Source organism: Taeniopygia guttata, chromosome 1A, assembly GCF_048771995.1.
Source record: "Taeniopygia guttata chromosome 1A, bTaeGut7.mat, whole genome shotgun sequence".
Taxonomy (NCBI): domain Eukaryota; kingdom Metazoa; phylum Chordata; class Aves; order Passeriformes; family Estrildidae; genus Taeniopygia; species Taeniopygia guttata.
Genome location: NC_133025.1, coordinates 58,362,968 through 58,389,160, shown reverse-complemented (window position 1 = coordinate 58,389,160; position 26,193 = coordinate 58,362,968). Strand labels below are relative to the sequence as shown.

The 26,193-nt window shown below is 40.0% G+C and overlaps 1 protein-coding gene across 30 annotated transcripts in view; it reads right to left on the bottom strand.

Moving 5' to 3' along the window:
• The window catches only part of SOX5 (SRY-box transcription factor 5), a 612,816-nt gene that overhangs the window by 523,806 nt on the left and 62,817 nt on the right, over positions 1-26,193 (bottom strand). The window contains exon 1 of one of the 30 annotated variants that reach the window (XM_072923571.1): positions 17,040-18,372. The exons of the other annotated variants lie outside the window; for them this stretch is intronic. The gene's annotated coding sequence lies outside the window, so the exon portion shown is untranslated. Of the gene's footprint in view, positions 1-17,039; positions 18,373-26,193 lie in introns of those variants that run through there. 30 annotated transcript variants of the gene reach the window in all.

Below are 26,193 nucleotides of genomic sequence, written 5' to 3'. Positions count from 1 at the left end.
TTATCACACAGAGGATTCATCTACCCTACTGCTACAATGCTGCTCAGTGGCCAAGTGACAGAACAGCATCAAATATTATTTGCAGAGAGAGCCATCTGCCTGCCATCACACAGGAGGGCGAAATCGCCTATCAGCAAGTGAGAATGGAAACAGATGACAGAGTTTCATATAAGAAATATAAAGGGAAAGATGAAAGCCAGCAAAAAGTAAAACAAAAATTAATTATTTAGAGCTTAGCATCTGAGCTTGCTATTGGATCTATTAACATCGTATTGCAAATAATTATAGGGTTTCCCACTACCCTCACACTAACTGCTAGTGCATTTTTATAAATTGCTATGTTACATAAAACACCATGTGTTTTTAATGTCCCTCCAGTATCTGAGCAATTATATGCATTATAGTTCTGTGTTTTCACATCATTGAGGAATGATGGCTTCAATTCACCACCTCTGTGCTGATGACTCCCACATCTCACTCCCAACCAATCTTCTTCTATCTAAACATATATTTCAGCCAGTTTTGCTTCAACTTACAACTGTTAAAATCTTTTTCTCTGTCTGCTACTGAAGACTCAACAGCAGTGACTTCAGACATGCTGATGGGACAGAACTTTTCCCTTTTTTTATATTTGCAATTAAAAAGAAGACTATAAAATATCTAATGGATATCTACAGTTACAGTCAAAAGCATTAGAAAAGATCAAAGTGCTTCTAGGCTCGGTATGTAAACTACTCAATAAATGATTTATTTTAAAAATCATCATTATGGGTTTTAACAGATAAAAACAATGAACCACCACTCCATCAATTTGGCTGGCAAAACCATGTACCAGCAAGTTCAGCTCATTAGAGACCATGACAACATTTACACCTCCTACCTAGCAATGGCTATCATAGACTCTGTAACAGCTTTAAGAGACCAACAGTAAAACAAACCAAGAGAAACAGCAATAAATTTAAGTATCTACACAGCTCCTGCTGCCATCCACACTCCATGGCCTCAGTGCTTACTCATGGAAAGAGCCCACCCATGCCAGAGCCAGATTTTAAGAGCTCACTTCAGCTCAGTTGCTGGCCATTAACTAAACCAGTAATTGGTGACTGCAGCCCTTGCTGCTCTGGTTTCCCCCAGACTGGAGAGGCAGCCACACAGGGAACGGTACTGTTCTGGCAAAGCATCCTTGGAAGAGGTGGGGTTAAAAGAGTACAGTCAGCTATTGAGGCACGTGAAGCTTGAGCAACCTGGAAACCAAAACGGGTGGGTTTCATTTCTCCTACTGTTCTGATCTGCCCCCAGCATGGAAAATCATGGCCCTTGTCACTCAATAAAGAGGAAATGCAACCTTGGTGTAGCTGTTCATATTTCATCAATTAATTAATGCCACTGTGGGGTCCCCATCATTCTATCAAGTGTTCTGATGCTCCAAGGATGTATCACACAGGCCATGGCAGAGACAGGACATGTCCTTGCCTAGCTAGTAATCCTATAGGTTTTCCACCAGAACAGGGTAAGTAGCCGCTCAGATTTCAGTTCCTACCTAAGGAATGCTTATGTTCCCTCATCAATTCTACCATGCACAGCTTGCTAAGGAGTTCACCCTGTTCCCAACCTGGAACTGTGAGGGAAGAACAGACTCAATAACGGCTCAGAGGTTTTGTTCAAATGGGTGTAGAGAGAGAATTTAAGCTTCACACATCCTATCTAAGCGGTCCAAGAAGAGAGAAAGAAATCTAAAACTCTGGACTTGCACACAATTTTTCCAGCTCTCCCGTCTGTTACACAGACTAGACATTTTGCAGATTTCTTGGAGAATTTCCTGGCAACCACAAGCAATCACCAGGGCAGGATGCATATGTGTTAAACTGAAATCTTAAACAAAATCATCCTTTTAAGTTTCAAACTTTTATTTTTAACTGTAAGTTCTGGAAAATGGCTTATTATTTTATTTCACTGCAGCTAGTTCAGACATTCAGAAACAAGAATGCTCACCACAGAAACAGGAGGGTTGCAAAGGCTTAGGGGTCACCAAGAATGTTTTATATGGCCCTTCCAGGAAGAAATAGCACTGGTCTTTTTTTCTGGCCATCTTATTTCTATTATGGTGATTTTTCTTTGACCCACACTGTGGTGGTTCGGATCCAAATTAAGATTACAACATATTTTTGTTCAGGTGAGCACATCCACCTGAACACAGAAGGACTCTTTCTGATTATTAAATCAAACAACCTGGGGTCCACAAGGTCAAAAGCTCAGTTTGTTCCAGAGCTGTTAATCAAGCAAGAATTAACACACTAAGCATAGGGGAAATTGTCAGTTAAGAGTCAATAAAAGGACTTCACCTCCTCGTGGATCCCTAATAGTTTAACAGCTTTCTCTTGGATGGATAGCAGGTGCCACAAAATAAAGTGTGACCCCACATCACTGGTAATGTGTAGTTTGTTGTTTTTTATGTTCAAGGACATGGTGGAAGTTCACAGCTTTCACCAAGATTTCTCCTCAACAAATGACATGGCACCATCCACTTCCAGGGGGTGACAGGGGCATGAGGAACAGATTGGGAGTAACTTGCACACAATATAAATAAATGCCCTCCCCTGTCACAGGCAGCACCTCACAACTGCTGCCACAAGAAATATGAAATAATTCACAGTGTTGAAAAGTCCAGAGCATTGTCAAAGTGCGTTGTGCAAAATTACTCAGCATTGTTAATAAATTTGTTAGTAATTCATGAAGCAAATCACCTTAAAAGCCCTGATCAATTTATGAGCTTTTAACCAATAAATGCATTTTCAGTGTGCTGTTATTCACCCCATTATATAAGCAGGTAAACAGTGAGAGAATATCCTTTCCTTTAACCATACATAGGGTTGGTGAATTTGATATACTTACATCCCACTTGCACTAGAGAAAATGAGCAAAGATGAAGCTGCTTGCAGAAAGCAACACAGAGGAAGCTGATGCCTGCAATGCGATAAGACCTCAAGTGAAAAATCTGTGCCCACTCTGGCTCTCTATAGCTCTGCACTTGTCCTGGGAGTTGTGCATTCAAAAAAAATAAAAGGGGCAAAAAGATCTGAAAGTGCTAAAACCAAGTGTAATCAGAGTCAGCCTTCACTAGAGAGGGGGGGAGCAGTGAAGCAAAAAGGGAGAATCAGTGTCACCCTGGAATCACTAGGAAAAAAAAGACCAAGGGAGAAGCACCTTTTGTTCTGCAAATAAAATTTCTACCAATACCTGTGTTACAAAGGACTCATCCTGAAATGAGGAAATTCCCACTGGCAGCCCAGTCTTAAATATTCTCTCTAAAAATCAAGGACAGAGCAAAATGCCAGCAGGCCTTTGGTGGATCCCACAAAAGCTACCAAGGTCTCCAACCAAAAAAAAAAAAAAAAAATCTAAGCTCTCCTAGATTCCTCTTCAAGACCAGCAAGTAAACTTGAATAATTAATGGAAATCAGGAAATCTGTAATGAGCTGCTCAATAATTCTTTGCTAAAGGAAAAGAAATAAAATAATTTATGTGTATTCTCCATGATCCCACTGTAAAAATCTCAGGCAAAATATTTTATTTTATTTAAAAGAAAGAGGGAACAAAAAGGTAATAATCATAGTTATTTGATCTAATTATTTGCAAAGGAATCCATAAGAGACTAGGAAATGTTTAAAAACCACCAGCTCTGATTTGCTACCTGGGGAGAATAAAAAACATCCTAGAAGGAAGCACAGGTGAAAAAATAATGAAATTAGCATCTCCAAATCATTTAAAAAAGGATCTTCAGCCTAAAGAGAATCGACAGCATAGCTTTAAGGACAGATAAATGGCTGCCTCAAGGATCTGTCTTACCTCCTCTTTTTTTTTAAGTAATACCTTAATTTGCATAGTAATAACCCAATTATTGTAAGATTAAGTGACAGAAATCTCATTATTACCGTTCCTACAAAACAGTCGATATTCCATTCAGTACCTTTTAATGTTACACACCTTAAAACATAATTATTCCAATATATGCTCATTCATCTTTAATACAATTTCTTTAATAATAATAAAAAAGACTCTTCTGTAATTGTTAGGGGTTTTTTGGTTGAATATATTATTGTTAAAACATGATTTTCCTCCTCCAGGCTGCTATAGAAACAAGCAAAGCCAACCAGCTGCTTAGGGGCATGCTCCCTCCCCTCTTCCCAAGAGGGAGTCCACCAAGAGGCCTAAAGCACATATGTTAAAATATGTTGCAACAACTCTCTCTCTCTCTCTCTCCATCTCCCCACTCCCTGCTTCTTCCCACGCTGAGAGCTGGTCATAAGACAAGCTTGCAAACAAAATCAAATATACAGCAGCACCAGGCTTCTGAGAGCTATTTGTGTTCATGGATTGCTGCTGCGGGGAAAGGGGGAAGGAAAGGTTGTGGGTCTGCGGCTGTGAGAGGAGGAATCAGAGGCATGGGGCTCACCTGCTACAGGCATCCTCAGCTCCAATTACAGAGATAATAAATGGGATAAGTAGTCAGTTACCAGATTAACAGCAGAAAGGAAATGGGGGAAGGAGACAGGGCTGGCTCCATCAGAAGGACACAGCCCCACACATGTTCTGCTTCAAAAACATGTCACGAGCAGTTAGGAGAGGAGAAGCAGCAGCCACCACCTAGACAATCCCATCTAGCTCAAGGTGAGCCTGGGGAGCCTTTCACAGGCAAACCTTCCACACTGCTTCTTCCAGCCCTAGACAGGCTGGAAACAACAGAGGCTTGGTAGCACAGGGTGTCTGTCAGGAGCCTGTAAAAGCTCAGTCCCTGCGCCAAGCCTAGTGCTTAGTGGGCTTCCACAGTCACAGGGGCTGGGAAGGAAAGGATTGTAAACAGCCCCCCTTGAATAGACAGTCCCCCTCCCAATACACCGAGAGCAGCTCTCCAGGAGAAGCTGGTGGGAGACCTTCTTTGTGGAAACACACAAATTCAGCTCACTTGGCACTCGCGCCACCGCTTATCCCACCATCGCTAAAAGCAGTAAATACAAGATGCAATTTCACAGGAGTTATTTACTGTTTAATTTTTGTGAAAGCCTTCTGTCAAAATGGCATGAAGGAGAAGTAATTTGGCTAAGCTCTGATTCCCAAAGTCCCTTACAAGCACCGAGATGCCGCAGGTCCGATGAAAAAGGGAAAGCGCACGTTGCTGGAAGCCACCCCAGGTGCAAGAACCCCAGAGATTTCCAGTGCTGGAAACACAGCTTGCTGCTCTTGGAGGTGAGGGAGGCAGCCCAGATCCTGTCCCCAGTCCCCGTGGGGCTCCACACAGCTGAGAACCCCCTCTTGGGGCTGACCTGGATCTCACAGAAAGGAGAACACCACGTGCCAAGCCAGCAGGACAGGACCACGCCTGGCACTGCCCACAGCTCTGCACAGAGGATGAGCTCCAGAGGAGAACAGCTGGGCTTCTGCTCTGAAGATTTTGACCACTTCCCTAATGGTTCTGGTTTTGAAAAGTTTCCAATTATACCATATTCCGCACAAAGCAAATTAAAATGACTGTCTTTACATGAAAATAAAGCAGTGAATATGCTAATGATTTTTCTTACATTCTTATCTCATTTCATGCCTTTAAACAGAAAACCTTGTGAATCTTACTATGAAAATTATCAACAAAGACTAAACAGCCTTCCATCTTACACCAAAACTTGGAGGGCTGAGTTTATACCATCCTGACCCAATCTGACTGAAATGGAAAACTTTTCCTCTTCCATTAATAGCTTTTCCAATTCAGCAGTTCAAAGCCACAATCCCTCACAGCCTATGCAAGGATTTGGGATCATTGTATAAATCTGTGTGGCAAATGAACATGAAAGAGAAACTCTCCTTATGGCTGGGAACTATCCTTTGGGGGGAAAAATGTTATTAGCTTTTTAGAGAGCATTTGCAAGGGTAATTTGCACTACAGCATTTCTTTTTATTGGCCTTGCAAGCAAGTGTTGAAACAATTTATCTTATCATATGCATTCACTTTGAATAGGGACCTCATGTGAAATGCTCCCCTTGAAACAAGGAACAATGGCTTCGAAAACCAACACTGAAAATGGTTGAGTGTGGCAATAATTTATTTCATCAAAAATATTCAAAGGGAAAGAGGAAAGCAAGAAGGAAAGGATAAATGAATGAGGGAAGGAAAAGCTTCTACTTCCTGATTTAGTCTGTCATAACTTAAGGCAGCTATGCCAAAGCTCCCAGTTTGGTCCAGCAATTTCACAGGTATCATAACAGGAGGGGAAATAGCTACTCCCGGACATCATTTGTGTTTTATTACTTCATAAGAGTCCTCAACCAAAACCAGGGCTTCAGCCTATGAGATTCTGTATAAACAAACAGTACAGAAACACCTTTACTACCCACAGCCAATTCCCAACAGACAGACAGCTCTAAATCAGGATTTCCATGAGCTCTTATGGACAACAGCTGAGGATGCAGCATTTGATACAGGGAGTACAAAAGTCACTGAAATTCATACCCCTCTTTCAGGGTGCATGGAAGAAGCAAAGCAGCAGATTGACTCCTGAGAAAGTAAAACTGAACTCTGAGTCACCTCACCCTGTTCTGTGGGACAGGTCTCCAGTGCAGAACCCAGAGCAAAGAGAATTTACTTATTTTATGCTCTTCTGGTACGACAAAATGCAGAGTACAGATCTCTGCTTCTGAAAGGGGCATTTCATTCCACCAGGGCAAATAACTCCCATGGAAAGGAAATAAAAAAAACTACTCATGACAAGGAAACAATACCACATTTGCAGTGAAGTTACACATCATTTGAATTGCATCAAATCAGTCCAAAAAAGACCAATGGAAGTACAGTAAAAAATAAAAAAATCAAAGGTCGCCAGTTACATATGTTTCTAGTGCTGATTCATCCCTACAGCAAGAATTCAATTTGCAGATGCCAGCCCAAAAAGGCAGTTTGCTAGTGCAGCTCCCTTCCCCTTCTTCTGGAGCTCAAGGTATTCCCAAGGGATGGTGAGAGTCTGTTGCTCACAGGCTAAAACAATTTACTCCTTCTGTTGTTGCAGCTCTTCTGTCTCCCATCTCAGTGGTGTACCAGGTACAGTAGCTAAAATTTAGGTAGCAATACTACTTCCTCTGACTTCTTCAATTAAATGCATTTCATTGAAAAGGAATAATTAGTAGAACCTTGCTAGTTTCAACAGCAAAGTTCAAGCCCAGAATAACTGAGTTCGGAAAAAAAAAACCACCACAAACAAACAAAAAACAAACAAACAAACAAAACCCAAAAAACCAAACTAGAAAAACTCCCAAAACCCCAAACATGCCACAGGCCAGGATGGATGCTCACACAAGCCGTGTTCAAACCCTGCTTCAGATGGGAGACCACAATTCCAATGTCTTGTGAGAGAATGTTAACCCCTGAGCTATGAACTGTTCCAAAGTGGTGTCTTTCTCTCAAGGTTAGATTTGACTTCTGGGAGGATGACCTTTTGGGGGTTTTTTTAAAGTGAAGATTCCTGAAAGCTTTATTTTCATTCTGATTCAGAAAAAGACAAGAACAGAGGGGATTTTTAGAGATTATTGAAAAGTACAACAGGCTAACACTTTCAACTTTCACAAATAAACACAACAGCATTTCAGTCAGTATAAACCCCTTGATTTAACTATTTTTCAGCTTAACCCAACAGAAACAGAAATTATTTAGGCTTGTGCTCAATGAAAACTGAGAAGCAAAGCTGACCAGCAAAAGAGAGCAATTAATTTTTATAAATTCTCCTGAGATAAGAAGACAAAATCCCCCAAAAGCCCCCATGTTCAAGTCTTTAAAACATTTGTCCATGTAAAGCTATTGACTCAGGTCCCATGTCCTTAGCTGAATCCCCATATGCTCCTGAGAGATGTCTGTGATGGCTTTTCCCCACCTTTAAGGATGTTTCACTGCATGCATAGAAAAGGCCAAACTCTGCTTCACTTGCTCATGAAAGAATTGCCACTTCTTTACTTGCAGCAGTAAGGAAAGGCTACTTGGCCTCATGTCATCAGCTTGGAAGCAATACATTTTATACACTGACGTCCTCATCAATGTTAACTTCAGAGACAGAAATTGTCTCTCAAACTAAATGAAATACATTAATATATGCAATGGAATATATGAAATAATGCAAAATGTGCACAGCTAATAGCACGGGAAAAGACAGACTCGGTAAAATTAATTAATAAACCCTCAAAACATTGTACAATTTTTTTTAATTGATGATTTCATAAGTACCATTAAACTGAAAAAGGGATTTCTGGGGAGCTTTGAACAGCTATTTAAGTGCAAGGCTTATTTAAAATTCAGGTAAAATGTTAAACTCAACTGCACTTTTAAGCAAGCTTGGGATACACTGTTTTGACTGCAGAAACTGTTTCTTGCCACTCATCAGGGCCACAATCAGTATTTAGCTGCTCCGCTCTGTATGTCCACATGAAAATGCATAGATAATACAGATGTAGCTACCATACATAAGCCCATCTGCTCGCTGCCAACATCACAAACTTGTTAAATATTGCACTAGTATTTAGCTGTGACATGAACAGGCCCCTATTCAGCAAGTTTTGGGTTTTAAACATTTGAGTCAATGCTTATCAAAGGCCTTAAAGTTAGCCAGGTATTGAAATACTCTGCTAAATCAGGGCCAAAGTGTTGACATGGTATGATGTATAAGTTTAATATCAAAGGAATAATGATACCAGCACAAAGCACATGCAGCTGAATTTTCCTGCCATTAAGCTATACATATACATATAATTTCTGAAGACATCTGATCTAATGGAACCCTAAGGTCACGCAGACTACTCCCATCTATTTCCATGTGAAAACATTACTGCTTTGTCACTACTGAAGTTCTCTCAAGACTAAAACTGCTTGAGACAGACTTGCCTACATGTACAAGGACTTAAATGTTTATCTAAAGATCTGAACAAAAAATATTTACCTATGACCCTGACAGATATGTAATAAAAAAATGTAGAAGACATGACACTTAATTTAAATCTGCAAATGACTTGATAAAAATCTATCTTTCTTTATCTCCCTTCTCAGATGATTTGATTACAAAAAGACAAAATATTAAATATCTCAAAGCAAACTGAAGAGATGACAGAGAAAGCTGAGCTCTGACTGTTCTGAATATCCACGGTATTTGTACAGCATGTTGAAATATTAACACTCTTAACTACTCACATGTGGCTGAAACATTTAGGTTTGAATCACACAGAGGATGATTTTTGATACAATATAGATATATTCTTACTAGTGCATGGTTTACGTCATGATCTAGGGAGTTTGGTATTACACAACATGTCACTTCCTATGAAATAAAATCTGGGAATTATTGAAGCCATTGTCATTTCATATGACAAAAATATCGATGTTAAAATGTGCCTTTAAAACATTTATCAGACACATGTGTCAAGAAGCAAAGGATGAGGAATATTTCATGTGAGTAAAATGCAGATAAGTTAACTTGACAAGAACATGTATTCACTTAAGAACGGATTATGTCCCTCTTGGCATGGACATCAAACTGTGCAGTCTCCAAGAATTAAATTAGAGCTGCAATATAGTAATTAACTACTGTATATTGAAACCTTTTGTATTTTTTAAATATTTTTCTATGGTGGGTGAAGAAAGAGAAAAAGTCTTGATGAAAAAAACCAAACCAACAGAACAGGAAAACAGAAGCTACTGTAAATCCACAGGCATTAAAAGTGTGTGGCAAGTTTTGTCATCTCTCTGTTCCATCACTGACTTCACCCTGCACCCAATTACTTATCACACCTTCTCTGAGCTACTGTAAGGATACAACAAATCCTAATTCATATTTGATAGCTATCCATAAATAATTTCACTTCTTTAAAGGAAATGCCCCTGCTTCCCAGAATTGATGGGGTAAATTCTCCCTCCCAGACTCTAAAAAGGTGTATTCCACAACTTCTCAACCTAAGTCATAAGTATTGCTGGGTTTATAGACATAATTAAAATCATTCCAAACCTGGGTCCAAACACAAATCCAGGGACTTGAAAGCACTGAAAACCCTTCCTTTTACAAGGTACCTGTCTCACAGACCTTTGCTTAGCCTCCACAAACACCAGCACAATCTCGTGGAGATTCTCTAAATAATCCAGACAAAGTGATGCAGAGGGAGTGAGCCTAACCTGAGCCTAACCTGAACTCTTTTTCTCCTACTCATACCAAAAGTATGAGAAAGAGACAGAGTGCTCAATCACATTTTGCATATGCTCCAGGAATCTGCAAGTTCACCTTGACTTCAGGGGATCTTTGTACTCAGCTCTGATCCCACACACAACCAGTACATCCTGGACTTAGTCCTTTCCTCAGAACTCTTCAAAATTTCATATTTATGAAAGCTCTATCAGGATTCAGTGGATAGTACAATGGACCCACAGGAAAACCAGAGATGTGTTATTCCAACCTGGTCCATATTTGGTGGGTAATCCTAGCCACTCCTGCTGTAATTTCTCCACCCACAAAACAGGAATAAGAGTAATTTACCTCTTTGATATATTTTTTTTTGGTGAGTAAAAAGCACCATGAAGGTGCCGAATTCCATTACTAAGTGCTATTATAGTCTAGGTGGCATTTGGCAAAAATAAAGACATTGTAAAAGCCTCCATGATGTGATTAATGGCAACTTAGCTCCTGGGGGTATTCCTTTGGACTGCCTTTGCCTTCTTCACCCAGCAGCACAATGCACAAACACAACACTGCAGAGAGTGAACATGAATATGCTCAGAGAGATAAATGCACTTGTGAAACTCTTGCAGACATTACAGTGCCACACAGCACAGAGGAATGGGTTACCACATGTCAGCTGAGCTGCGTGGATCTTCTCAGCCTGCTCAAGCTGCCTCTGAAAACCTTTTAAACTGTGATTACTCACTCACTGAAAAAGTAGCTCCTGCATGAAGGTTTCAAAGCCAGAACCTGCACTGATGGTAGAGCCTTAATTCATAACTTTTCTGCTGGGATGGATGTGCTCCAGCCCTTACTTGGAATGCCAAGCAACAGACTTGGCGTTGGTTGGTGAAGCAGGGGCAGAGTTAGAAACAAAAAACCCTATCCAACTTCCCCACAGCGATTCCCATCACTCTTTTTATGTTTCCTGGAGATCAGGTTTCCCAGGACAAGAAAAGTAAGTAGCCATGAACAGAGGGAAGGACATTCAGTGCCACCACACAGGGAATTTGAGGCTTGCTCAAGGGATACCCCAACCAGCAGGAGCCCAAGGGAGATGGATAAAACCCAGAGGAACAGACTGCCTGAAGGATGCTGAAACAGACATTGCCAGTGTGCAGGGACACCTGAACTGCATCTGGGCCCTTATGGGGTAAAGGATGTTTGGCTTGGGCCCAAACTGTGCCACCACACCTTGCTCCAACAAGGTGAAGGCATAGACAGGAGCCTGGGATCATGGAATGGGGGTCACCCCTATGACCCATCCTTCCTGAATCCCCACTGCTCCTCCCTTCAGCAGCCCTCTCCATCTTCTGTCTCCCGCTAATCCAGCTGTTTTCCACCTACAAAAAAAAACCAAATCCAAAGAAAAACTCCCACCTCTCATACACAAAACAGGATGTACAGGGAAATAAAGCATTTTTGATTGCCTTCTCAGGGGATCAGGACCAGGGCTGTTCCCTTGACTTTACATGAAAAGCTAATCCTCCCACCTCCTCCTCATAGACAGGCAAGTTCTCCAGACTCTTCCTCATTACATAAGGCACATGCATAATCCTTCCCCTCCCACAGAGTATCTCAAGAAACACAATCCTCCGCCTCCCCCTCAATCACACCAAGTCTAATCCCAACACTTCTGACATTCCCAGCTAAATAGCCATCAGTACAGGGAGAGCAAATGGAATGAAGCACAAACTCTGCACATGGCTTAAACCACAGCCCCACAAATGTTTCTCTCTGGTTTTCTACTCAGCCTTCACATCCTTCTTCATACTTGCAATTTAAAGCTATTTTTCTATATAAATTCTGTCATGTCTTTTACTTTTTCTCTGTAATTTCTTTTGTGAGGGATGAGAGGGAGAGAGGGTGTTTTTTTATTAGTGAACAGCAGATTTTGTTTTGTTGGTGGCATTTTATGGCCATGTTTTAGAAACAAGTTCACAGCAAGTTCAGAGGAAAGGAATTTTCAAAGAAAATCTAGCACAAAGAATTGTGGGGAATTATATGGAAACTTGACAAAATTATGACAAACAATGTAAAAACAATTAAGTATGGGGAAACACTGCATCAGTATTTATCACATTGTTAACTTTTTTTATGGAAAATGCTTTATTATCTGCAGTTTCTGAAAGAGATCTTAACCCAGGCTATGGAAGCAGAATGCTGCATATATAATGGGTTTGAAACATTTTTTTACATATATGGGAAAAAAAGAAAACGGCAAATATGTCTGTATGAGATAAGGCTTTCAGAACAAAATATAATACATGAAAATCCTTTCTTGAAGTGCTTTGTGGTCTTAAGGAGGTAGGAAACTTGAAACAGTTACAGTAAACACAAGTCTAAACAAGGTGTGAAAAATCGGGGCAGAGGCAGAAACAAAACCTGAAGTAAGCAGCTAAAAGAAGTAAGAGAAGTGATGTCTTAACATGGTCATGGCTAATCTATTTACAGTTACTTTAAATTCCATTTAAGAACTCAGCTGAAAATAAACAGAGAATGTCTATGCCCAGCATTTAGGAAAAGCAGTTAGAAAAAGAAGGATAAGTGGAGAGACAGGCACTCAGAACTCCTAGTTCTAATTCCAGGCTCCCTGCACTGAACTGGCTAAGCTGTACCACCTTAGAGCAGCTCCTTCCCTGAATAATGGGGTGAGAGCCTCTTCCTCTCGAGCGTGCCATCAAAATGAATTAACTGAATTATATTAACTAAGGCTCTTCTCACTGTCTTCCTGCAAATCTTCCGTCAGGGCTCCTTACTTGCCTTGATGCCTACAAAGGCTAGTTTGGCTGCTGGGCAGCTGGTGTGTTAAGAGACCAGCCCATAATAGCTGTGTCTCCATTAGAGACCAATTTGGTGGAGCAGAAGCAGAGCACAGGATCCCTGCAGCCGTTACCAGGGCACCTCCATCTCTGTTATCTGGGCTCAGGTTGGCTCTTGACCAGATCCAGCCTTGTGTGCTGTAATGAATCCTGTGTGCAGCCCATTTTGGTTTCGAGGGACCAGCCACTGGGGTTCAGATCCTTGTATTTCTCTCAGTGCTCAGGGTGTTTCAACACAGGAAGCTCTGCTTTGTTTTCCTCCAGACGATTCTAGTTCAACACAAACCAACACCATCCTTCAGTCCAAGCTGACATATGCTAAATAAAAAAGACCACGGAGATTTTCTTCAAAACCACAGGAGTGGTCCCAAGCAAAATGGTAAAACCAATATTGGCTACTATAATTTTTCTTTATGGATTCCCTCTATCTCCTTATTCATACCCTGGTTGTTTCCTTTATTAATCTTCAGGATACATTAAGGTTTTACACCACATAGGTTTTTGGTGGTGAAGCCGCTCTGTAAACTGCAGCCAGGAGCAATTTTTACAAAAACTTACAAGCAGCTGCAATGGCACAAGATGAAGTGCAAATAATTGATGTGCAAAGGCAGAAAGAAACCTGTGTTTATAAACTAGTTTCCCCATTGCACTGTGAAGTGGTTTATGACAGTAAACTTTTGGGATGCAGTCAGATACTGTGTTGAAGAATTATTTGGCTAGTTACCTGTTCTATAAAATTGAGTCTCTAAATAATAAAGCATTTAAATATTAATGTTAATAATTTGTTTTCTTTTACGGGTATGTTTCATCTTCCAAGTCATTTTCTTTCTGAAAGTACATTTTACCTATTTTACAAACCCTGTTGCAAGGTTTTTCCCATCTGTTGAAGGAACAGATAACAAATATAACTGTTAAGAGTATTGTTAGCTATGCTCTATTTGGTATATGAAACAATTACTTGGAGAGTGACTCTGTAAAAGACATTTGACAGTGAAAGAGTAGAGAGTATTTAGTAAGCACAGAAAAAGGACAACTCCTTGATACAAGACAACCAACATTTTATGTAGCAAAACTTCCTTTTTTTGGTTACTGTGCTTTTAATTGCAAGAGGTGTTGACTTCTATTCTTGTAGAGAAATCAGTCAGGAATCGACAATAATGAGGAGCATATTCAAAAAGGTTACTTCAAGCACCAGGAAGCTAATCTTCTTTGGTTATTCATAACTACTAAAGAGATAAAAGCTTACTCACAGAATAATTCAGAGCACCTAAGCTAAACACTGTCTCTGAACCACCTTCCACCCACATCCTTCCCCACAGAGAGGAAGAGATGAAAGCCAGCCTTAGGTTAGTCTTTTGGAATAACCCCTGCTTGTGAACAGCATTTCCATATACTTCATCTCTTTAATCAGAGGGTTTAAAACACATTGTTTTATTTTGAACTGCAAGTGCTTCAATTTTGTCAGCCAAATCCCACTAAAATATTCTCAAATTTTAACACTTCATTTGGCCTTGCCGCTAAAAATGCTTCAATAACTCTGTTAAGTAGAACTATTTCAGTTATGAAGGTATTCATTTGTATCCATTTGCAGAATAATATGATTTCATTTACCTATATTCTTGTAGACTGCTGCTACTGATACTCACCTAAGGTGCTCATAGATACTGTTTCAGCTTAAGGTAAATCAGAATTGACCTGATTACAAACAGATTTCAGAAATAATTTGCTGCTATTACCTCGTAGTCAGTCCCTGTGCATTCATATAGGATGTTTATGGTGTATTAATACCTTAAAAATGTTCCAAAGCCCTAGACAAATATTGTTTTAATATGTTGCACCTTAAAGGTAGATACAAGAAACAGTAAAATCTTGGAGATGCTTCTGGTGGGAGCACTGTGCAAACAATGAGTGGCTCTGTGTTAAGAGGGACCACCCAGCAAGCTCAGTGATAAGCAGTCAGTAATACTGTACCCCTGAGTCTTGGAAATACTACTTTTTAGTTTGCTTTGGTTTATGGATCAAGTTATTTTCATTAATAAGAAAATATAATATTTAAAGTAGGTATTAAATTAACCAATTTTAATCCCCTAGGGACCTAAGAAGCGTTAAAAAGCAGAATTGTAAAAAGTATTTTACTTTTGTGTTTCTAATCATTATTGTTTTTCTTGCTTCTAAAATCAAACCAGTTTTTCTCACAGTTTCTTGTGAACTCAGAACAAAATGTCTGCAGACCAAAATCCTTGTGTGACCCAGAAACATCAGTACTTTCCAAAAATATAATGACATGCTAACCTATTAATGCAAACCTGATGCTGTACCTACTTTTCACTAAATCACACCAAAATGGTCCATGGCAATCTCATTGAACATGTGATTGTGGCAATCTTATTGAACATGTTACCAAACTTCTTTTAGTAGAGATACTCAAGAGACCAAAACCTCCAATTAATTATTAACTAATCATCTCACTGTCTAATCAGATTGTTTGCACTACTTAAAATGGTTATTGGATCTGCAAGGCGCAGCTTTTTCCTATTTATTTTACTTTTTCTTTTCCATAGATAATACAGGGTCTAGTTTACTTCCAAGTCTTCTGAGAGACTCAGTACAATACTGGTCTGGTAAATGTGAGGATTGAAAAATCTGGCCCTAAGTGTCCATCCTTATACTTCTCCCACAATGTATCAAGCTTTCCCTCCTTTGAAATAATGTCAGAGCTGAGCTTTTAATGCATAGCCTTGGCTTGATTTATGAGTACATTTAAGGAATGTGAGGTCACTCAAGCTAGCAATCCAGCTGGCCTCCATGAGGCAGAGTACAACAAAAACTTTAGGGAAAAAAGTCCCCCTGGACTTGCTTCAAACAAGATATAAAATAAATATTTTAAATTTTAATTTAAAATACATAAATAAAACTGTATTGTCATGTTTGAAAATGCAACCTATTTTAAATGGTAGCCACAGATGCACCAGAGAAAATGGGATTTTTCCCTGTTTTGTCCTTATACAGCAGTACCCATAGTCATGGCTACTTTATTAATTCCTAAAACAAATGTCTAAGGAAAAGAGACTCATTTAAAATTTAAAATTATTACAACTCAGTCTGTTCTGTGGTACAACATCACCTGGAACAGAGGACAGAAAGCCCTTCCAGTACAACATACCAGGTTGTTAAAGCTGCTGCCTGCCAGGCTTCAGTCAGGTGAATATTGTAGGGACACTGAAGGGACATCAATGCCACTAGCTCCAGTGCATCATCTCACTGGCAGCTTGGGAAGAACCAGGGTTAATCTAGAAAGACCACAGGGCAGACTAGAGGAAGTCAGTATTTATGGGCTTCTCTGCACCCAGTGAAGAAAAGGAGACACAGTATAAAGACAACATCAGTTTTATACCTTCTTCAATTTTCAGGTTTACTCAAAGTGTTCCAGTGCAGTGCAGAAACTGTACGGTAAATCTGCCTCAGTTTTTGCAACACCCTCCTAAGACAACAGTCAGAGCCTGCCAGTTTCCTGATAAATCAGCCATACGTGGTCAGCCACTCTGGAGCTATACATTGCCATTCAGGGAGACAGCAGAGGAGGTCTAGACAGCCCTGCTTCTCCAGGGACAAAGCACTGCAAAGAACATACATATTTACACAGACCTAGTGTTGTCAAATATTGTGATTTTGCCGTGAGATGCATAGCAAGCACTTCTCTTACAGTTCTGCTCTGCTTATTGGAGAATATCAACTCCAATTTAACAAAGAAATGGAGCTACAAGCTGTGATGCTTAAAAAAACCCACCCTTGAAAGTGTGAACCCTGACAACTTCAGTGCAAGAAAAACATAGAAGGGGATTGGGTATTTTTTTTTTTTTTAATCTTACAATTTCCAAATGATTTTGTGGCCTGCTTCAACTGGTAATATTCACACAGATGGGTTAAATGTCACTTTGCACTCTGAATTAACTTCCCTAAAATCTGTTCTCCAAGCCTTGTCACTCACCTGAGTAATCCTCCTGTTTTTAAATGGGCCTCCATAAGTGACCAGACTAGTTTACTTCTGCACGCTGATGAGCGTTACGTAGGAGGTGCCGATACTCCCACATCCCTTTAAAAAGAAGATTAGGCACTAAGATAAGTGAAAACTTCTGTTCAAATTGGCTCAAATCCTTCTCCTATTTAAATTGGTGGCAGAACTCCCACTTACTTCAAAGGTCCAGGACAGGCACACTGTATTAATTAGGACAGTGCAAAAACTCTTATTACAAAACCGAGGCATGTGGCGCTCACCTGATTTAAAACAAAACAAAAAAACCCAGCCTTGGATTTGCATCTCTGAGAACACTGGGCACTAAGACTTGGGTACAGAAGTCTCAGGCATTTTGGATTTTGAACCAAAATGATGTAATAATGAGATTATGAGTTTATTCACTATTCATTTGTTATAAACTTGAAAGTAAGGCCTTTTTACAGCTGGTCTAAATTTGTTGGATTTCATGTAAATGAGAACAAAACTTGACCAAACAGTAGGCCATACTTCCCACAGCTCCCCTTACACTGAAGAGGGCTGCAGCTTTTTAATTTTAAAGGAACTTAGGACTTTGCACCACTCTCTGCAAAAGGAAAGAGCCCCCTTAGGCAGGATGTGAGCTGAAATTCCAGTGTTGCCACAAGGCTCTTCTGACAGCAAATCCCCAGTACAGGGCAAGTGCAATTCATTTAATTTATCCCCCTGGCTCATTCCCACTCTTCGAAGATGGCAACATCAGGCTGGTCCATCCAGCCTGAAAACATCCTCTCTGTCCCATCAGTTGAAGCTGAGAACTGCACTTGGCAAGGCAGCAGCAGTGCTTGCTCAGCCCTGACAATGCAGGGGCTGAGCCCCAACAACTGCTCCCTGAACCAAAGGGTGACACATCCAGTTCAGCCTCTTGCTGAAGAGATCGGGGAGCAAGCAGGCTAATGTCAGGCTGAATATTTTTAATATTTATAATGAATAAAATTATATGCTTGGAATGCAGCATTCAGCCTAACAGCATTAAAAGCTAAATTTTTATTTGGATTATATTCATGGTAATAATAAGGAATGTAGGGGTTTTTTTGTGACAAAAAGGTTAAAGAGTGTGTAACCTCTAATTTGACAGGAACTCTATTATCACTCTCTGGAAAATTAGACAAGATAGAATATTAAGACATCCAAAAACTGACACAAATAGAAAACTAGGTCTCTCACTTGCTCCTCTTTCTTTAAACAAGGAAGATGATTATATGCTGTTTGACATTCCATTTTCAGGGCAACTAAAGAGATGCCGGGAGTCACACTTCATTTATTCTTCCAAATGCCACCACTGAAAAAAAAAAAAGTGTTGGTATTTGAAGGCACCATACTCCCACAAACAGTGGCCAGAATTAACCTTGTCTTCCTGATGGATTCATTTGTGAAGTCCCTCAGTTTAGTTTCTCAAGATGAAATTAAAAATACCCTAATGGCTGAGTGTAAGCACTTAAAGCAACACACACTGCATGGTGGGCCAAAACTCCCCAGGGTGTAGCCTCGCTGAACTCATTGTGTTAGACAAGTCAAGGGGAAATATGTTCTTGTAGAGATTTCCAGCCTCAAGATATTTGGATTTGCTTAAGGTTAGCATCTGAACTTTTACATAACTATTCTGGCTGAACCTCACAAACTTTTGAGGTTCACAACCAGCTCTGGAAACTAAGAGCAAAAAAATATTACTACTCTTCCATGATTCCCAGTAAGATGTTTTGCTTTACAGTGTGAATAAAACAATGTTGTTTTATATGTTGTCATCCCAGTGAACAAAGGCATAATGTTGCACATATTTCTGTAAACAAACAAACAACCCCCTCCATGTTTTTGTTGGAATTTTATCAATCCAAAATAGGCAAAAATAAAGTTCAATTTTTGAAAATCGACTCAAAGCTGACACAAAAAATTAGAATCATTAGCGAGTTTTTTAGTCTGTTCTTACTCAGGCGAAAGTCCCATTGAAATGAAGCCAATATTACTTCAAAATCTGAATACTGTTTCATTCAGCTTTTCAGCACCAAGATGAAGCTTTATTTACAACCATCTGTCATGGGTATAATCTCATAGCACTGATACCCATTTCTTTTAAATATAACCTTTCTTCATAAACTCTTTATCTTCCTCTGGGGTATATACAAAGCTCAAAAAATACAAACGAAAAATCACTATTTTCACTATTATTCTACATGAACAATAATAATACCTTGCAGTGTAATAAAAATGCATCCCAGATAGCTTATCTAGTCTGAAACACACACTACAAGACAGTATCTTGAAGACAGAGATTAAGACTTGTTTTGGCACATCCTGAAAGAATGCATGAACCAGAGGGATGGTGGAGAAGAAGACAATGTTGTATTTTTAGATTTCAACACATTGTGAGGTTTCTCAAATGGCAGTTCCCTCATTGCCATTAAAAATCCACTATGTATGCATATTTGACTATCAATAAGATGAAGTTTCCAATGTACTTTCAATGGGAAAAATCACAGAGATGTAGAAAAGCATTGCTAGGATTGTGCCCAGTAATCATCCTTGAGAGCTTGCATTCCTCAATATCCAAGTATTTCACACTGATTGTGCTAATGGGTGACAAAAAGCTCACAACTCTGGACAACACAGAGAAATAGGGGTTGATGGGGACTGAAATGAGGAAACAGCACAGGCACTGAACTGGGTGTCATCCCAGTCAGGGCTGCATTTCTAGCTGGGCTACTGAGACACTTCTTTCTCTCAGACCACGTAGTGGGTCGTGCCAAACTCAACTATCCAAATGCCTGTGCAGTTCAAGGGTGGGCACAGAGACATTTATTTACCCTCTGACCTGGCTGGCTGGAATCTATCCTGGCCACATTAGCAGGATGCTCTGTCCACCTGCAATTGTGGGACACAGTAATCTAGTTTGTTACTTGCAGGCTAGTCTGAGCACGCCCTTGCCTGCAGACATGCCCCTCACAGAAAAACAACAGGTCAAGGTCAAAAGAGAAATTTCAAGTAGCGTTATACTAAGTGCTATATTGATTGGTTTTGTTTTATTTTCACACATAAAATCCTAAATAATGTATTATCTTTCAGCATACCAAAATCTAAAAGTCATCACCAACTGCCCAGAACAAAAAGCAGGACAAAAGAGTTGTTCAGAGGAAAGAAGACTCTTGATTTTTGACATGTCCAAAATTTTTGACTCAAAACTGTTTGTTTGGTTTTTTTTTTACATCAGTCATGAGTTTTGGAGATGTGGAATGATTATATTGCTAATGATAACTTTTGGAACCTAAAGGCCTGGTTTTCATCTTCAGTGACAGCACAATACCAAGAGGTTAGTTTGGGATTTTTTGCAAGGAACATAATTTAGAAACAGGTACTTCCAAATCCTCAAGATAAGCAGCTGCAAAAACACAATGTTTTTATTTTAGAAGTCCATATCAGACATCACACACTTACATAGGATTCTGGGAAGTGTAGTCTCCTAGCTTAGTTTTTCTCCTAAAATGTAATAAATCTAAGACAAACCACCCATTTTTGTTGGTAAACATGAGGCAAATATTGCCCCCTGAAATTATTTTCACAACTGAAGAGAAGGAAGCCAAGTGAGCCTATTCCTCTGGTGTAAACAAATTATCCCCTTTAAAGAGTTTAAAGGGGTGAAGTCATCTCTCCCTTTTGCTCAAATATATAAAACAATATATCTTATCTATTTCCAGGATACTGGGTAACATCTCCAGGGCTGGCTATCAGCTGGTTTAATTGTAAGCCAGTTTTAAGTCAGGCATAAGGAGAGGGGAAATTTGGTCAGCACCAAGAAGAGGGCAGGAGGAGAAAATAGGTCAGATAGCTTACAAACGTGCCAGGAACAGAGACTAATAGTTCTACTTTTTATTCTCTAATAAAATTAATGTTGCCCTAGCAGCATGCTGTTTGGTAATCCATCTAATCTATTAAACAAACAAGAAGACAAAGGATTAGCTGAAGATAGTACTCCTGTGTATTTGTGAACTAGTTTCTTGTAATTAACAAAATTTATGATAAATATAATTTTGTTTTTACTTTCTCTTCATTTTCACATACAAACATGCAATATTATATATCAACTAGAATAAAAATCTGGTAAACTGATTATGAAACTACAAATCTGTGATTTCTTTATCTGTTTAGTAACAGCATTTTCCTTTTTGCTGGTTCCTTCACATACGAAAAGGAAAGGGCAAAACAGGAGGACATATGCACAATTTCACTGACCAGAATTTCACATTAAACCCCACAATGTGCACACAGCAAAGCAAATGGTGTAAAAAACATGAAAGGGGGGAAAACGCTGGACAACTCTGACCAAAAGCAATCTCAAGTACAAAGACTTGAGATCTTTTAAAGATCTTTGCAATCAGAGAGGAAAATAAGTGCTTCAAAATGGGGGAAAAGTGAGGAGGGTCCTTTATAAACACTGACTCAAAGCCTTCAGACATTAAAGACTCACATTGTAGACCAACGCTATAAACTCCCCCAAACCTCATCTCTCCAAATGCTTGAATTTATTTTTCTCTTGTCACTGAGAATTAAGTTTACTTGGTCAATCAAAACTGTCTCATTCTCTGCAAGAATGTTCAGCCTTCAGTACAGTTTGTAAGCAGCTCTGCAGAACAGGCCCTTCAAAACCATAAAAGAAGACAGGGGTAAAGGGCACTACTGCAGCAGGGAAAGTCCTGCAGAGAGGAAATGCAACAAAAGATGCATTTTGCTATTAACACTAAAAAAACAGCTCTATGATTTCCTCTTATTTCTAATATTTATATTGGCTTGGTGCCCCAAAAATCCCAGTAAGTCCTCCTGCATCTCAAAATCTGAATGGAGTTTATAGACAAAATTTAAAGACCACAGGTAAAATATATTTTCTCTAAAAACACTATCACTGGCATTTGAAAATTCTCTTCCCTGCTTTGCCTCATAGGCATACTGGACAAGTGTGTTCAGTTTAAGATTCCCAAATTTATCATATCTGCTGCAATGACAGCATACTCACATGATGACAGTAGCCAAGATATCAGTGCTGATTCATATCTGCATGAAACTCTCTCTTCAGTTCATAAAATTCTTCTGATCTTTTTGCTATGTTTGAGGTCTGCTGGAATCTAAAAGTTCAAAGTGAAAAACAGCCTGTGTCTATTCTGGGGCTGAGCTGGAAGAAAAAACTGAGTTCCACAGCTTTCCCCCCCTAAACAGTAACACATTCAGTTTTATTTATAACTCTCACCTATTTTGGAAATTTTTGTGAACCTGGCCTGACATTCAAACTGGTAATTCATCTTAAAACTAGGGAAGGCTCCTCTCCTTTTATGCCTCCATACAATTGCTTTGAGAAGGTTAATAAACAACAAAGGCATTAACAGCATACCGTGACATGACCTATGAATGCCACAATGTGATTATTACATTCTAAAAATCAGGGGTAAACAGTCAAAATCTACTATGGACTGCTCCTGTTAAGCAGCAAACAGAAGAAGGAAAAGACAGGGTCAATATGCTGGAGATTATAAAAGGTTCTGAAAACTGCAGTGTGACTTTGGCATGGGTGACACCAAGTTGCAAATGTTTGCAAGGAGGTCCCATCAGACCTTGGAGCTAACGATCCTCTTTCAGATCTGTCTGCTTCTTCCTTTTAATCTTCCTTTTCTGTTGTTTTTGCTTGAGAGAAAACAACAAGGCATGATGCTGTGGGAGAGATGCCAATACTCAGCTCCTGCTGAGAAGTGGAAAAAAAAAATGTGTTGGAGCTGGAGCTGCTGAATCCTGCTCATTTTGTGCAGAGGAATTAAACAGCATCTCCCTTCCCTGCATAAATAGGGTAAATGTGGTTACCTGGGTGAGAGAATGTCTTCCACAGAGGGTGTGGAGTAAAATGATGTGTGTTTGAGGCAGAAAGGGATGTGTCAATTGAGCTTTGTGGCTGCCCTAAGCAGCCGCCAGGGGAGATGGGGATTGCCCTGCTCTGGGTGGAGTGTCCCTCCACGCCTGCCCAACAAGGAGGTGCAGCAGCTCCTCCATGGTGTGACATCTCCCATGCTCAGACCATGAGCCACAGGCACACTGCTGATGAGTGAAGGAGCAACTGGGTATGGACAAAAAAAAAACCAAACAAAAATCCATTTTTGTCTCATTTTTGAGCAAAGATTTGTGATACAGTATCAAATGGAAGTTTCAGAATTCAGTTTTTAACATTCTCCACCTGCTTTAGGTTTTGAATACAGCATTTTTAACTGAGAGGATGACACAGGAGACATCTGAACAAAGCTATCCGCTGTTCTTCTGTCTCCATCACAGGATGTGGCTGTGAGTTTGGAAAATGGGATTTCTACTGCATGGCACAACTGCCACGAAGAACAAGCACTACATTCAGTCTTAAACGCTTTTTCTAAAAAGAACCTCCCCATAAATTACAGCAAAATTTAGCAACACTGGCATCAATCATGTACTCTGAAGGCCTCTAATTGTTTTTACATAGGAAACCAAGCACCATGATCCATATAAAAATATCTAGAGTGCACAGAGAAGTCAAACATTTTCTCCTAATCTGATGTTTTTTCCATGGTCCCACAGCTTCTTTATCTCCAAACACTAACTTAGATTGAAAGCAATTATTAATTTGGGAGTTTTTAAAACATTACTGCAGAAGAACTCTTCTTCTGTGGAAGTCCACAGCATCTGCATTTATATTCTGAGAATATTACTATTATTCTGTTCCAAAGGGGAAGTGACCACCTCACTCTAAAGCTGAGTCCTTTCCAAGCAGTGAAAAGCAGCAAGTTGTGATGCCTAGTCAGAAACAGACACACACAGATATCTCAGAACTAACATTTTCTTTTACAAATCCAGGCTAAGACAATAGACTACATCCAAAGCCATGAGCAGCATCCTAATTTTTGGGGCACCTCCGTGGGCCAGTGTCCAAGCTCAAGCACTGCCAAGCTCCTCCTCCCCCTCCACAGGCATGGTGACAATTTGCATGGATAAGCAAAAGCACTTAGCAGCTGCTGGATTTCACATCCAGCTTTTCCACTTCCCCCTGGTCCCAAGGCAAGGCCAGAGCATAAAAGCTCTGTCAGACAGCACCATCCCACAGGTCACCAGCTGAGCTGCTCAGTTACTCCAACTTAAGGAGGGCCTTTTCATCTTACTGCTTATGTAGGAAGTTACATCCTTCTCTCTCTCTCTCTCTCCTTTGCTTCTTTCTCCCACCAGTTATTCGTGTAAGTTTTTGGAAGCAAACAGGAAAGGAGGCAATACTTGCAGGAAGGGCACCTAGCATGGAGATTTTGTCCTCTCTCTGACAGTCATCCCAGCAGCAGCTGATAACAGAGCCACAGCTCCCAGCCAGGCTCTCACCTGGGCTGCCAGGGAGCTCCAGTGCTAACAGCTGAAGTCACACACCTCCTGTGTGACACACAGGGACACAGCAGGAAGGATTTTCCCTCTGAAGACCTTTCGCCAGCTCAAGCCCTCTCCACTGAGCCACGCACCTTTCCATGCCTGGTCTTGACCATGCACCACGGGATGATGTCTCTGATACCAGAGATGTGTCACAGAGATGGGAGCAGAAATTGGAAAAAAAAAGTTCAATACATCCCCTCTTTCTCATATGTGCACAATTTATTTCTCCATCCTGCAGCCAATATACAGGCTCCAGAACTGCAGTTTTTTTCACACCAATTCAGCCCTCCTTTCAAAAAAGAAAGAGCCTTAATTTGAAGCTCAGTTCAGTCAGAAAAGAAAAACAGCCCTTCAGCTTCAAAGTTTCAAGCCATATGTAGTACTTTGGGGTTTGAGTTTCTCCTTGCATCGTTTACCCTGTGCCTGGTCAAACATTTTTTCTCCCTTGACTTTTCCAGGCCTCTTCCTCACCAGCCCACCAGTTTGTACTCACATGCCTGTTTTAATGAGCCTTCCTTACATCCCTCCCTTCAGACCAAGCTGTTTTAATATTTCTGAATTATGCATTTCTTTTTAAAATCTAAGCAACTAAACAAACTTAAAAAGCAATTATTTGCAGGACTAGTAAGAAGAAACAAAGTTTTCAGAATGAGCATCTGATTTATTTAACAAATAACAAAACAACAAGTTAACTGTAAGACTTACCTTAAGTTTTGACCAAGCTATGCAGCAGAAATCTTAACTTCAGTTATCATGCAATATGCAAATGTCAAGATGATATTTTAGCTGATGTTTAGTTGAAGCATGTGGCAGAAAACCTGGCTCACAGCAAAAAGCCAGCTTGCCAGGAAGGCTTCTGTGCCTGCTAATACAAAGATGCAGACAAAAGAGGTAGCCAAGATTCTGCAAAACCTAAATGAGCAGACCTAATTTGTCCAAGTCCTTGAGAACTCCCACAGAACAAAGCAGGAGTCTTAGGGCAGCAAGAGGGGAAAGTCTTTACAAATGCAGCACAATTTTTTGCACTTTTGCATTCTGCAGATGTGCTATATTGCTTACAAAGGTTGAATGCTTTTAACTAAGAATGAAGAATACCCCAGTATTATTTTAATTTGTTTGCCATTAATAAAGCTGCTTAAAGCAATCCTTGCATCTGCCTGGTTCTCCTTTGGAGCCTCCCATCCCAACATGCTGCCATTCTCTGTTTTACACCTGTTGCATAAAATCTGCAAACACCAAACTCACTAGAAATAGCCTGGGCAAAATGGCGCTCCACACACAGCTCCAATGACTTCCTGCCTCATGGAAGCTGGCAGCCACTTACACACCCTAGCAACAACAGAGATTTTGAAAAGGAGATGGCTGTCCTCCTTCCAATATGGTGGCTAGTGTTGGATAATTGAATAAATAAAATTTATTTATCTGTGGGGGGTGAGCATATGTCAGGAAAAAAAAATAGACAAATTCCTATTTTTTAAAGTGCTGTAAAATTGTCTGAGGAAGCTGTAGGTTAGCACCACCTCAAACTGTTACTGCATTAGTTTTGCTTTTACTGTGGAACACCATGGGGTAAAACCTTAGTCTTCATCTGACAAAAAAACAAACCAAAACAAACCTATAGTGGTTTCAAAATAGGATGGGGGGAGAAAAATGACAGCCACTGGACTGCCCTTTAACCTTCCTA